The sequence below is a fragment of the Passer domesticus genome, chromosome 6 (assembly GCF_036417665.1).
Source record: "Passer domesticus isolate bPasDom1 chromosome 6, bPasDom1.hap1, whole genome shotgun sequence".
Lineage (NCBI taxonomy): Eukaryota > Metazoa > Chordata > Aves > Passeriformes > Passeridae > Passer > Passer domesticus.
The window spans coordinates 43,533,158-43,547,795 of NC_087479.1; the positions used below are offsets into that span (position 1 = coordinate 43,533,158).

The 14,638-nt window shown below is 43.0% G+C and overlaps 1 protein-coding gene across 1 annotated transcript in view; it reads right to left on the reverse strand.

Moving 5' to 3' along the window:
* LDLRAD3 (low density lipoprotein receptor class A domain containing 3) overlaps positions 1-14,638 on the reverse strand; it is a 207,273-nt gene that overhangs the window by 111,655 nt on the left and 80,980 nt on the right. Inside the window, exon 3 of the mRNA XM_064425022.1 lies at positions 5,993-6,116. The gene's annotated coding sequence lies outside the window, so the exon portion shown is untranslated. The remainder of the gene's footprint in view (positions 1-5,992; positions 6,117-14,638) is intronic.

Genomic DNA, 14,638 nt, shown 5'->3' on the forward strand with positions numbered 1-14,638 from the left:
TCAGCTGGAACAGCTGACCCCAGCTGACACAGGGTAGCCCAGACCATATGACATCATGCTGAGCATAAAAAGCTGAGGGCGATGGAAGGGGGACATTCAGAGTGATGGCATTTGTCTTCTCAAGTCACTGTTACATGTGAGGGGGCCCTGCTCTCCTGGGAATGGCTGAACTCCTGCCTGCTCTTGGGAAGTGATGAATAAGAACTTTGGTTTGCTTTCCTCATGTGTGTGGGTTTTGCTTTCCCTATTGAAGTGTCTTTATATCAACCCCTGAGTTTTCCCACGTTTGCTTTTCTGATTCTTTCCCCCATCCCACTGGAGGGAAGGGAGTGAGTGGCTGTGTGGGAGTGGCTGGTGTCTGTGGTCAAACCAAGACACCTATTTATAAATATGGACATCAGTTAGGAAGTTCTATAGTTACAGTTCTCTAGCTACAAAGCCAGACAGAGTTCTTGTTTACAAGCTCCCCACCTCTTATCCACTCAGAACACAGTTTTATTATGCTTGATCTTCTGAGTATTTGTGTTTTCTGAGGGACTTATTAAAAATCCATTGCATTTGAGGGGAAAATGGGTGGGTTTAATTCAAAATGTGAGTTTTAGTCATTAGCTAACATGTCAATATTTTCAGCCAATGAGTTCAAAAGAAGTAATCATAAACAGCATGTAGAACAGCAAGATGATTATGCTGTTACCAAGCCTTCCAATCACATCTTGGACAATCAGCATATCAATACTTTCCACTGAGGTAATAGGCAGTGTGTGAAATTTCCAGTCTGCTTCCAGAATCTAAAGTAGATGAAGACAAGTAAACAGGGGGATTATTTGGCAGTAAAGTAGCTCATCAATAAATGAATGGATCAATGCATATCCCCTAGCAGTTTAGATCCAGCTGTTCCTTAAAGAGAATCGAACAGATAAATAATAAAAGTCAAATTTATTTGTCTAGATAATGAAAATTTGCTGTAATTTACAGCAAAATGACCCAAAACTATGTTATGCATGTAAATCCCCTGCTAATGTAAATGTTACAGCTCCCATGGTGTCTATGTCACCTGAAGGTCTGAAAGTTTAACTCCTGCCTCTGGTTTAATGCCTATTTTAGAAGTAGAGTGCCTGTCTTTTTCTCCAGGCATAAAAAACATCACATCATGAAAGCTGCCTTTTAAGTGTATATGTGGGAATCTTTTTCTAAATATTTTCACAAAACATTTGTTGCTATCTCACACTGATGCCTTTATATACAGGGCAGAGGGAATGTAACCAGAAGCAGGCAAGTAATTAAAAACACAAAGTGGGAGGCAATGGAGTAGCCAGGATCCTAAAACTTCATAGGAAAATAAGCCCTAAGCTAAAACTGAATTTTCTGAGTGCCAGATATTAAATTAATTCTTTTGGAATTGAACCCTGAGGTTCTAAATCAGTCCTTTAAAATGATGTTGACCACAAAATTACTTTGTGATAAGGTGAGAAGTGAAGGAAGGAACGCATCTTATCTCTTCAAAGCTCTCCTGGTATACAAGGCAACAAGATGTCAGAAGAAGATAACCTACATGGTGTTTGCAGTTCCTAACTGGGAACATGGCTGGTATTTGAAAAACTGTGAATGAAGTAATTCTGTGTTTGCTAACAAGGGTAAATTGAAGGGGTTTTTTTACATTAAAATGTGTGTTTAAAATATTTTATTTTTAAATGATAATCTGAAATTTGGAGTTTGTCCAATATTCACTCTTTTCAATGGCTAATGTTCCTCAAGCTGTTCATGGATAAAGTCCTCTTAAGCACTTCTAGGGTTTATGTAGCTTTTTAAATGTCTCCTTCAGGATGAGCTAAATCCCTAGAAATGCCTAGTTCTCTTAATTAAATGTGAAAGAAGTCCACAATGTCTGGCTCCAGTGGAAACAAGTGCACTGGAAATATCTGAAGCTTATACAGGTGCAGAGCCAACACCCTGTGAGCTGCAGCCTTCCTGGGGCAAGAGAGGGTGCTTAAACTGAAACTCAGATCCCTTCTCCCACCCCTGAGGCACAACCATGAGTAGTGAGTACAGAAAGAAGTTTGCACCCTGGGAAGCACAAGAGGCTCAACAGAAATTTATGACCCACACAGAAAATTGTCCAGGTTCCTCTAATTTTCTGAAGGATGAAAAACTCACTGGTTATTGCAAGAAACCCATAATGAAATGTAATTTTGGGTCCATTCCCTTTCTGGGAAAAAAAGAAAACTTCAGTATCTGCAGCATTCTCAGTGTGGTGGTTCTAGCAGCCCTGATTTTAGGAAACTGCATCTTCTATTTCCTTGCTATAACTTCTGAACACTTTGATGCTTCTTAACTGAGAAATGTAATGGCTAAATTGTGTTTAATATATAAGATCACAGCACAAACTTGTATGACCCAAGGTTTCATGCAGGGGCCAGAAAAACTGCTTCTCTATATCCTAGAGAGGAACCTTTAGAGGAAGAGGAGCAGCAACTGAATGAATGTGTCCCTGCCGCTCAGTCATCTCAGCTTGACTGCACACAGCATAGACACAGGTAGGTATGGATTTTGACATGTGTTGTGTTTTAACCTCAGCCAGCAGCTCAGCCCCACACAGCCACTCACTCACTCTCCCTTGGAGGGTGGGGGAGAGAATCAGATGGGTCAGAATGAGAAAATTTCTGTGTTAAAGTTCTCTATGTAAAGCAAAAGCCATGCACAAAAGCAAAGCAAAACAAGGAATTCATTCACCACTTTCCATGGGCAGCTGTTCAGCTATCCCCAGGAAAGCAGGGCTCTGTCACGCATAACAGTGACTTGGGAAGACAAACACCATCACTCTGGATGTACTCCCTTCCTTCTGCATCCTCAGCTTCACATGCTGAGCGTGAGGTCCTGTGGTCTGGAACATCCCTGTGGTCAGCTGGGGTCAGCTGTTCCGGATGTGTCCCCTCAAGGCTTCTTGTGCCCCCCCAGACTCCTCACTGGTGGGGTGCATGAGGAGCAGAAAAGGCCTGGGCTCCCTGTAAACACTGCTCATCAGCAAGGAAAACATCCCTGTGTTGTCAACACTGTTTCCACCACAAATCCAAACACAGCTCATGCCAGCTACTCTGAAGAAAATTAACTCTATCCCAGCCAAACCCAGGACAATAAGAGATATGATTCTGTGATATTTTTATTATCGACTCTGTTTGCAACCAGTGCAGGGTGTTGGATGGGAATTAGACCCCAAGCTGTAATGGGGAGTTGCTCTTATTTTACACAAGAGATCAATGGCATATTGAAACACTCACTTTGATGGTTTGCCTTGTCTGCAGGGAGTGCTCAGTAAAAGCTTTCTGCTACGTCTGGATCGACATAACTGGGATTGTTGGTCCCACATGAATTGAGCCAGGAAGTACTGCAGTACAGAGATGGTGCAGATAGGAAAACAAATGTCAGTGACAGACAAGATCTAATTTCAGCATTAGGCTAACAATGTGACTGATGCTGAGCCAGTAGGAAATTATTATGGCCTAGATTAGATTATGCATGCAATGTCAGAAGGGCCCTTCTCTACCCCTGCATGTATCCCTGCCCTTCCCCACAACTCTACAGCGAGCAGTCAGCCCCTTGCCTCTCTTCCATCACACTCTTGTTAATACAGGTAGGTTAAAAAGCTGTACAAGCAATTACAAGTTCCATCATAATGTACTATCACCCACCTTTCCTCACCCTCTCCTGAAATCTCATTAAAGAAAGAAAAAAAAAAAAAAAAAGAAAACCCGTCTGTATGGAAATCCAAAGTGACCTCTCTCATGCATCCATTGGTATTTGCTTCACCTGCCAGAAGCACAAAATACTTTTCAGGTCCAGGAGCTACTTGCAAGGTCAGCAGGGCCAAGAACAAAATGAATGACTTTGCCACAAACCAGAATGGGAATTTGAACCCTAGTGACTCCAGTCTCACCTGAAACTCTCCAGTCAGCAATTCCCACTGGCACAGCATTGGCCAGCAGGACTCCCCCAACAAAAAAACCTCTCTTCCTCTGTCCAACAAAAAGAGCAGGTTTGAGTTACAGTAAAGGATAGTTAAGTTTATGAAATGTTGTTCCCAGTCTCACTGATGAGGAGAGAAGCCATCTTTTCTCATACTCCAGCCAGAATTAACAGAGCACTGTGCAAAGCCACACACCCACATGTGGTAACATGAAGCTCACATTACACAAGGGGATGGCAAGATATTCAGTAAAGGACTATCCAGCTGACTTCATGGGACAGTGGACAGACTTCATGGAAAAAAACCCATGGAAACACCACAGAATCACTACCAGGGAAGCTGTTTCTATCATGTAGGCTTACCATCAAAGCTCAGAACAAAAGCTGGAAGAAAAGTACCAGTCTAACAGGAGCTGTAGGAGAGGATGTGGCAGAATACAGGAGTGATCCCTGTTTCTCCACATGTGGCTGCATAACAACAGGGTTGTGCATAAAGGAAAGAAACTGTAGGGGAGAAGGTTTGGGTTTCCCCACTCAGCAGTACATACTTAGATATCTGAGAACTTCCTTGCTTGGACCCAGGTGAATCTGAATCAGCTCTGCTGACCCAAGTGTCTCATAGGTGTGCATCAGACTTAAACAGAAAACAAAATAAAGTTTTCACTGGTTTGAAATTTCATATAAAACCAGTGCAAATCTGGATGGGAAAACAAAATTACCCAAAGTCAAATAGGTTCATTTTTTAGCAGCTGGTGCAAATGCCCATGAAATAGCTTCATTACTCTTTGTGTTACAGTTTTGCATGAGATGTTGCACAAATTCTTAGCATGGGATTGTCCTGCACTTAGATGGCCAGAGGGGTGATTGATTTATTTGGTAGCAGCTAAGTGCTTGTTCCATATATTGTTAGAAGCCATTCTGGATTGACTAGAGCACTGTAGAGGCATTCCTTTGGGTTAGCTTGTAAAAATTTAGTGATATACACAGGGAGTGCTTCCCTGAGCTTGCAGACATTAGCAGAAGTCAGGCCAAGCAGAACTGTTTGAAATGCTGGTGTCTGAACTAGCTGGGATAGCATGAAAGTGGGATTTGTCTTTGTTAACCCTCTTTTCAAAACTTTATTTTTGAGTAAATCAATTATTTCCAAGTTTGATGTTTCTAATGTCTAAATTGTGACTCACACTGAGATTTAGCAAGTCAGATTAAGCTGGCCTAAAACAATCTGAGAGGTGTCATTTAGAAGATAGCTGTCCATACTCTAATTTCTGCATGGAAACAACAACAAAAGGAAAAAAAAAAAAAAGCAAAAAAGAAAAAAAAAAGCTCCAGCTTGGAAACACATTTACACATTTGAGTATAACTTTTGGTTCTATACCATCTGCAAAGATTGTAAAGCATAGAAAATGGATTAGTAAAGAAAAATTAATCAGGAGAATCCTATGGCAAGCAGAGCTGGAAACTCTAAAAGAGCAACACAAGTATTTCTTCAAGACTGAGACAGAACATAGCAATACCATAAGCCTCTCATGGCAAATTTCCTGTCTTCACCACTAAGTCAGGAGGACACAATTTTTTTTTATTCTGTGCAGAGGAAGAAGGACTTAATGAATTGATACCACATCAGGTCTGTTAAGATACTTTAAAGCAAATGGTAAGTAAACAGGAAACCAGGCAACAGCAATGCTAAGAAACAGCTATTAACATCAGGCAATCTAACATCTCCAGGTCAAGACAACTTCTGTCTGGCATATTGTTACAGATTTTGCATCAATCTTGTCCCAAATGGAAGATAAATAGTTAAACCAATGTTTAGAGGTGCCCTGTTGTTCTGAAGCAGGAGATAGAGTTCTCAGATCATCCATGTCAGAGATGTATGGCCTAAATGCAATGCAGACTTACCAAAGGCACTTAAGAGCTTCCAAGAAATCCTTTCAGGAAAGAGATACTCGCAAAAGATTGCAAAATGACATTTTAAAATATTCTTTCTTACAGCATGTAGGATCGAAACCAACTTCTTGCCCTTAACTCTTACCTCCTCCAGCTCCCTTTTGGCAGTGATGTTGGGGAATTCTTCACGGCATCTGTGATTCCTATTTAACAGTGTGTCTTCATGAGTGTCATTGTAGGGAATCACTGAGAAATGCAAGAGCAGGCATCTGGGGAAAAAAAAAAGGGGTATTAAAAATATACAATAAATCATTAAATTTAATCTGCATTCAGAAGAGAGAATGGGGACTTATATCATGAATGGAAAAATAATTTCAGACTGTACAACTAGCCCAGAAAGTCTTTGCCTTGGTGGAGTACTGGGGTGCTGTTATCCATTTCCAGTGTGAGTTGTATGAGCTGACCAAGAGGATATCCTATGCCATCCATGTTCCCTTTTGGGAGACAGCAGCGTTTCGTTGTGGTTGTTTCTCTGCCACTCTTTACCCGTTTGGATGACAATTTCCCAGGGTGCTGCCCCCGTGACCAGCCCAAAGAAGACACTACCCATGACTGTGACCTCTGTACAAGGCTGCTGTAAAAACATTCTTGCCAGTGTGGTGCAGCACCTGGCTAATTGCCTTAGGTGATGAGACAACCTTCCTGTTTTTGGGGAGGCAGGCAGCTGCCTTCCTGCTGCTCTCAGGCAGTGTTCAGCTTGAGGTCTCAGGTGGCCAAAGCTTACCAGCATGGTAGATACCAGTCCTTCCCTAAGGAAAGAAAGAGACCGTGGGGCACAGGCTCTGTCTGGGAAACCCGCAGGCTCTGGTTTTTCTAGCCTGGGCTAAGTACCTGTCAGGGCTTCTTCCCCTACAGCACTTCCAGAAGAGAAGCGTAGACTGGTGCCAGGTGTTAGCTTGCCAGGGATTCATGCCCCACCAGGGGACCATCAGATGGGACTGGATTTGACAGATTAGAGGCTCCATCCCTGTCTCCCAGGCCACCCCATCCATGCTGTGGTTGGCAGTGTGTAGCAGCCTGGCACACATCAGCTGGATGCCATACTGTGCTTATACATTACGAGTGCCATAATGTGGGGTGCTTGCTGCCAAGCAAAACAGCCCTGTGGCCTGCTGCCTGCTCCCTGCACTACCACAGCCCACTAACAACGTGTCATGGGAGCAATGAAGTGCCTCTGTCCATCCTGGGCCATCTGAGGCTTCATCTTCTGAGGCAGCATTCGCTGGGAGAGGGGAAGGGTGAAAGGAGGGTAAACAGGGGCTGGGGTGGCCCCCCCACGTCCTGCTGGGCCCCATGGCAGTGTCACCCCAGGCAGTGAGCAGGGAGGAGAAGCTGGCAGCAGGCACCAGACCTGCCTGCACTTTGTCTCAGAGGACTTAATGCCCTTAGTCCCCTTCTCCACCTGATGTGGAGCATACAAAGCACTGACAGTCCTCCTGTAACAGGCATTATATTATTATAGGCATTTATCTAAAGCACCCGGGACCTAGACACTGTAATTAGAGAGCAGTTAAGATCAGACAAGTGATAAGTTAACAGTAGTCTCTGACTCAGCTTACATGCCTTGTTCATCTTCACTCAAAATCATTCAGTTTGCTGACAGTCATATAATTTTCTGCTAGGTAATCCTGAACTTGTGAGTGTTTGGCCCTGAAATCTTTCACAAAATTACCAAAGTTGAAAAGTGAGTTACTGTCTTCCCAGACAGCACTTCCCCTGGCCTGCCAGCATTGAGCTCTCCCATGTGAGTTTAGTCATCTCCCATGATGTCCTGTGCCTGCATGCACATGGATTAGCAAAAATAAATGGCCATGACAGGGAGGAAAATACTTTCCTTGATTTCATATCTCATCCATGGTAATTATTTCCTTTTCAATTTAATGCTCCTCTTTGTATCTCCTTCCTTTTTCCCTATCAACCTTTTCCAGCAAACAAGAGAGCTTGCAAGGTTAGCTGAGACATGTAGCATCTGTAGCTGCTCAGAATACTGCATCAATAGCACCAACAGCAGGCAACCCAGTGTCCTCTTTAGCAAAGGCACTGTCCTCCAGTGCCCAGGGGAGACAGTCCAAAACATTATGCAGAGGACCAGGATGACTGTAAAAGTCGTTGTGCCCTTAAAATATGCAAGGCTTCGCATAAGGGAAGTGATCTTTTTGGAACAGAAAGCCTACCCTCTAAATGCAGCTCAAGCCATTAGAAAACAACCTAATACAAAGTACTTGGATTATTACATGAGCAATATTTTCAGTTTTAAACTATCTGGCCCAAAACTACCCCAAAAACATGTTAAAACATAGTTTGAATACTAAATATACTCCTAGAGCTGTGTTTGCTCCTTGTCTCTCTCCCATTGCACTATCCCACTTTTCTCTCATCTGCTAAGTTCATCATCTGCCTGTTACATCAGGTATGTACCAAACCCATCCCTGCACGGCAGACATGCTTCTGGGAGACGAGCTGGGACCTGCAGAGATCTGCAGGGAGCCACCATGGAAAAGTTGCCATGTCCTCACTGAACTGCATGTGCTTGGAGAGGACAGCCATCTCACCAGCCAGAGGAGAGCAATCATAACAGCTAAATCATGGGACTTCAAAGCTTTCACTGCTTTGTAAATCCTCAGCACAGCAGCTGACGGGTATTGTCATGGTGAGCAAAACTGATCAGTCTCATTTAATCATGTCACACTTCATTTGTGCCACAAGTGTCAGGGAGCTGGTCAAAACAAGGTTAACGGGCTACAGTGCGTCACAGGCCAGTAATCAGATTAAGCGGGCAGTTGCCCAGTTACTGGCCATGATTATACTCACCCCATGATACTGCTTTTAACTGTTTGTGACTGGGCTGCCAATCTGGTATTAGAGGCAGGAAGGACAAGGCTGAGAACCCAGGGGAAATTTGTTATTGCTAGAGATTAAATGAAGCTTCCACAAGTGCAAAATAAAAACTGACAAGAAAGATATAGAAGTATTTGCATTTTCATACATAATCTATTACTCTTTTTTTTTTGTATTGTGAGGGACCATTTGTATGGACACAATAACTTTTAAGCTATCATTATACACACATGTATTTACCTCAGTACAACCCATTAAGCAATCTATTAAAAACTGAGAAAAATGCACAGGGTCTTTTCCTGCTGTTTTATAGGTCATAATTAAACAGAACCTTTCCTTTGACACCTCCTTGATTATTCAATTTGGAATGCATTTTTCTTAGCTGTCAGATTTCATTGCTACATCATCAGCTCAATGGGGACAGAGCATAAACTGGATGGTGTCAGTGCAGCTCCAGGTCATGTTACAAATCCGTGGGGTCCTGCAGACTAAGTATGCAAAGAGAGTGATGTAATTTGAAAGGAGACACAGGTCAGTCATGCTAATGTCCCTGGCTGCCTGGCATCAGCCTAAATGCTGGGCCCCTGATGTACAGTTGTTATGGGAAATAACAATGTAATAAATTAAAATATTTAAAAAACATTGAGTTTTAAAGCCAGTGTGATAAATAAAGATACAAAGTCTCCTCCTTCCTTTTCCTTCAGTTTTTAGAGGATAAATCAGAGGATTTTGCTGAGGAGGGCAAACGTGGGCAGGTGGGTCCTGGAATGGTGATGCCTCCTGATGGCAGTCAGAACAGCTGCTGTGCTCTTCCCTTGCTCTTTCTTAGGCAGATGAAACAGAGAGGCACTGAATCAGAGCTGGCCACCCACCTTAGGCAGATGAAACAGAGAGGCACTGAATCAGAGCTGGCCACCCACCTTACACCATGAAGTACTTTCCCCTTGCCAAGATGTTAATTTAAGGCAGAGTAAAACTGTTCCCAAGTTTGCACAGAAATACATAATTAATGAAAAGATAATTAAATTGGTTTATTATTTTGGGAGTCTGACCTTTTCTACACTGAGATTCATGTTCTCTGCCTTGGCATGTGTTCCTGTGAAAAGTTGGACATCTGTTTCTCTTCTGTGACTCTGGTTTTACTGTCTGTAAAGCATATTTGATCCTATTATGATATGAAGCCTTCCTATGCAATCAAAGCAACTCAAATATTCACAAACAAAGCCCTGATTTTCCTTCAAGTACAGTTTTTCCAACAGGTAGAGCTCCTCCTATTCAAGGTCTCTGCCTCAAGAAGTTAAAGTATTTAAGACAAACAGGAAGAATATTTCTCTATGCACTTTACTCAGCCAGTGGAACACAGACCCAGAACAAAAAACAGAGCCAAGCTAAGAACAATGCTGAAATTATAGGAGATAACAGCACAATAGCATTTGCACCCTGGCCAGCAAGAGGCAGGTTTGCATCTAGCCTTGCCTTAAGTGAGGGCTGTTTAACCATGAGGCAAAAAGCACTGCTGGAACAGCAGAAGAATCAGGGAACCTCCTGAACCCAGGCTTACCCGAAACAGCCGCAGCTGCTGGAGCGTGTGCTCCTGGGTGAAGTCAGGCCATAGGCACTTTGCATTTCAAGGCTGTCAGCACATCCTTTGCTGTCACATCCACTCGGATCTCCATCTGGCATACACCTGTGTCTTGCTCCTGGCTCTTGGTAGTGCAGATATCTGAATACAGGAGAAGCCTTTCCTTCAGCTGGTTCAGAGAGGGTGAAAAATTGACTTCTGCCGTGACTTCCTAGTCAAAGCATCCTTTAATCCATTTCGAGCAAAATTATCTGGATTAATTTTTAAAATGTAAGAGGCTGCTGTGAGTTATTCTGGTTGGTTTTGTCTGGAACAGAAGCAGGAGTGCTCACACAAACCAGTTTGCCAGGTGAGCTGATGAACAGTGGTGGCTATAGCCAGAGGAGGAGGTACCACCTCTGACTGGCACATCTGAATTGACAACAGGACTTGTGGCCTTAGCCCTCCACCTGGCAGGAGAAAACTTGCTGCTTTCCCCTTTCTCATTCAGGACATAGGTTTTGTCCTTGAGGGGATGGGGGAGAGGCCCAGTAAATCAGCACAGTGAAGGACAGTTTCAGTGAAATGGTTTCTTTAATGTGGAGTTGGAGCAAAAGGAAATACAGCTGAATGAGAGACACTCCCCGAAATTCCAGTGTTGTCCGGGGGGGGTGGTACAGGCTGTGGGGACTGTCTGGGGAGAAAGCTGATAATGGGAAATCTTGCAAAATCCAAACTTAATCTCTTGCGCTGTAGAGAACTAATTCTCATGCCTGACATTAATCTTTTCAATGGAGATATAACACCCTTATCTTCCATGTTGCTGACTGAGACAGAAAGTAGGGCCTATGGTCTTTATAGATTGGATATAGAACTGCAGAAATCCTTACACTGACATTGTCTTTCTCTGGGTCTTTTCAAGATTTCAGTATGGACTGGGCTCCTTTTGGTGGCAGCCTGCCTTTGCTCTTTTTAAAGAAACATTCCCATGTGTAGTTGTGATACAGCCCCTTTTCTTGATATAAAAAATATCTCTTGACCCAGCAAGGAAGAGGCCGTTGGCAAGTAGGACTGTAACAGCTTGAGAATCACAGCATTCCACTGGATGATTTCCAGAGCTGGAGCTGGCTGGCAGTGGGTATGGCTCTGGTTTCTTCCATAGTCTTCCATTTGGCATCACCTGAAGGGTCCTCATAGGGTCCTTAAGTACAAATGAGTACTTGTGTTGCAAATGAGGGTAGCCAAATTAGCCTTGAGACAAATCCTTCTTTCCTCATTGGAGCAGAGGCCAAAGAGTTTGCACTACATATAACACTCAAGCCAAAACCAACTGAGTTTTCTGGTCTTCTGGACTATGCCTATAGGTTCACCCTCCTCTACCTCTTTGTGACCTACCAGCCCTTCTGGAGAATTTTCGATTTCTCTTTTTTCTCCCTGCTTCTTGTTTTTGCTCTTCTTAGTTTTGTTTCTTTAAAGAGAAAGGCTCTAAGAGGATACAACAGATTGCACAAGCCCTTGCGCTATCCAGGGCCTTGAGGCAGGGATTTTTAGATGCTCACCAGCATCTCTATAAGCTGCAAGATAACATATAGCTTTCTATGGAATCAGGAAATATTGGTGTGAGATAAAACTCAAAGGATATAATGCTTCATTTACCAGCAGATATGTTGTAGCAGAGCAGTACAGCCTTTCCAGTATTTAAAAGCAAAATGGTGAAACAAATCTGAATGTATGAGTCTTAATATGCATTAATTGCAACTAGAATCAGACTTCATTGGAGTGCCAAAATTATAAACACAATCAAAATCTTCAGGGTTTCCAGATAACTCTAGGATTTGTTAGTAACAGAAAAACAGGCAATAGCAAGGGAAGCAATCGAAGTTCCTATATATCATATTGATTAAAACACAAGGACTGCCCTTCAAGGAGGAACTTTGCATCAGGAGGGAGATATATTGGCTGCTCTCCTAAGTTGCTTCTGGCTCTGCCAGAGGCAATTCAGGACATATGACTACATTGTCATAGATAAAAACAAATCCGTGTTTTCAGTCTCTCTAAAGTAAAAATATAGCCCAAGAAGGATACGTGTCTTAATTAACCCCTTGGGAACAGAAGACAAAAGCAAATAACAAACAGAATACTGCACACATGGAAAGAATTTTGACAGCTAATCTATTGAAGTCAAGTGATTTTTTTTTGTTTGTTTTCCTACAAAATAAAAATTCACCTCTGTCTGGCAACCCAGCAAAAGGTCACACAACACCAGAATCTTGTTAAGAGTCCAAGCTCAAAGACCCAAATAAGGCACTATGTGGATTTCACCTACCTGCTCTTGCTCTTTTGTTGGCAAGGATTCCAGCTGTGCGTGGGTTGCTGCTTCACTACACAGGATGCAGGAGCAGGAGTGAATTATGGCAAGCTGACACCACTATTTCCTTTGAGAAACAGATGCCCACATTTGACTTCCCTTCAATCTCTTGCTTAAAAAATGGGAGCAAATGGGTCTATTTGAAGATTGTACAAGCAGGTGCATGTTGCCCTTTGGCTATACACAAACACTCGGAAAGCACAATTAAAGCAAGAAGAAAACAAAACCAGTTTTTCCTTTGCAGCTCAAGAACAGGACACCTGTGCAGCAGGGAAAGAGCAGAGGGGGAGAAACAAAGAACAGTTTGTGCTGGGCTGACAGAGATGAAAGATGTTCTGCTTTTTCCTTTTCATCAGTGTAAGAACCCTAATCAGATGCAAGCAGACTCCAAAATGGCAATAGTTTGTCCCAAGCGTTTCATGGAAACTGAATTTTCTTCTGAGATATCTTGTAGTTGATTTTCTACAGAACAGAAAGTCCTCTTTTTGGTGAAAGAATTACTTGTCCTCATGGACATTCATCTGCTGGAGTGCTGCTCACATCACCTCAGGACCTTACCTGTTGATACCTGGGTAGCACTCAACAGTCCAAGCAAGCTTCCAGGGAGGCTGCAGGAAAATCAAAAAGGTGATTTTGCTCCAGTAAATCACTGGCAGGCCAATGCTCCAGCTATTTTCTTCCTCCACCAAGGACAGCAGCAGTGTCAACACAGGGAAGCCACCACAGTGGATCTTCCTCACAGTCAGAATTGAGTGACTATTTGACAAGAGAGCAATTGTTTCCCAAGTAAGGTATAAAATAGGAACATTTTCTCCATTTTATTGCCGCTGCAGACTTTGTTAGGAAGACGCTTCCCTTTTTGCTCCAAAGCTCCACCTCTTTGTTATACAAAATAACTGTTAATATACATGTTGAGGAATCTTGTATCTGTTGGAAAGGAAACAAATCCTTTATATCATACAACAGAAAAAAGAATTTTCTTGAAAGGAAAATTCTTATTCACGCAACTAGGAAGCCAAGTGCAGCTCTGTGCTAGTGATCTTGAACTCCTTGGACAGTGGAGAGAACTGCCAGAGTCACCTCAGGAAACAGCATTAGCAGCCTGGAAGGGAGTGGCCTCCAAGTAGGTGGCAATTGCCTTGGGACATGCCTACAGGCTGAAGACTCTGCTGCCACTTAGTCCTGGCTTCTCTGCATCACTGAAGCATCACTACAGCTAATTAACAGCAAACACAGTGGTGAAATGCTCCCTGCATATTAACATGTGGTCACTACAAGCAATCCAGAGCCCTGAGCTCACTGACAGTGTTGTGAAGTAAGAGCAAGAGCCAGGATTGATGCCAACTAAATGTAGCAATGCTACTTTCCCACAACGTTTCTATGAGTTGTCTTCTCATCTGAATTTCATTCCTTGACCCTGCCACTGCATGAAGCACTTGTAGCCAACAAAGTCTCAGAATCTGGGTAATCCTATCCTAGTGTAAATAACAGCAGCCTCTTTTGGTAAAGTGCTGACAGCCCATCTCTTCAGCAAGCAATACTGGCAGGTGGGGTCTTAGCCTATCTGCACAGGAAAGGAAATCATACTCAGTGTCTCTCCCTCAGCCCAGAAAAAGCCTGGAGGAATACCTTGTGCCATCTGACTTGCCTTCATTAAGTTTTCTCTCCTGCTTTGCACTGCACAGTCTGTAAGGTAGGTCGACCATGCAAGACTGAAGCTAGCAATAAATATGTCACGTTGAACAAATAGGACATGCAAATTGGAAGGAGTAACAAACCTCTGTGGCACTAGGACTGCCGAGGGGCCTCTGCAAGACTGTTCTTCATTGTGACAGCAAGAGCCTACAAACTACACTAGTAGTACAACCATGGATATACAGCATCTAAAATGCCATGTTTCTGAATTTCCTGAGAAATCTTAAATCCTTGAGCCCAAGCTCTCTCATACACAGAGAGCAGTTCTG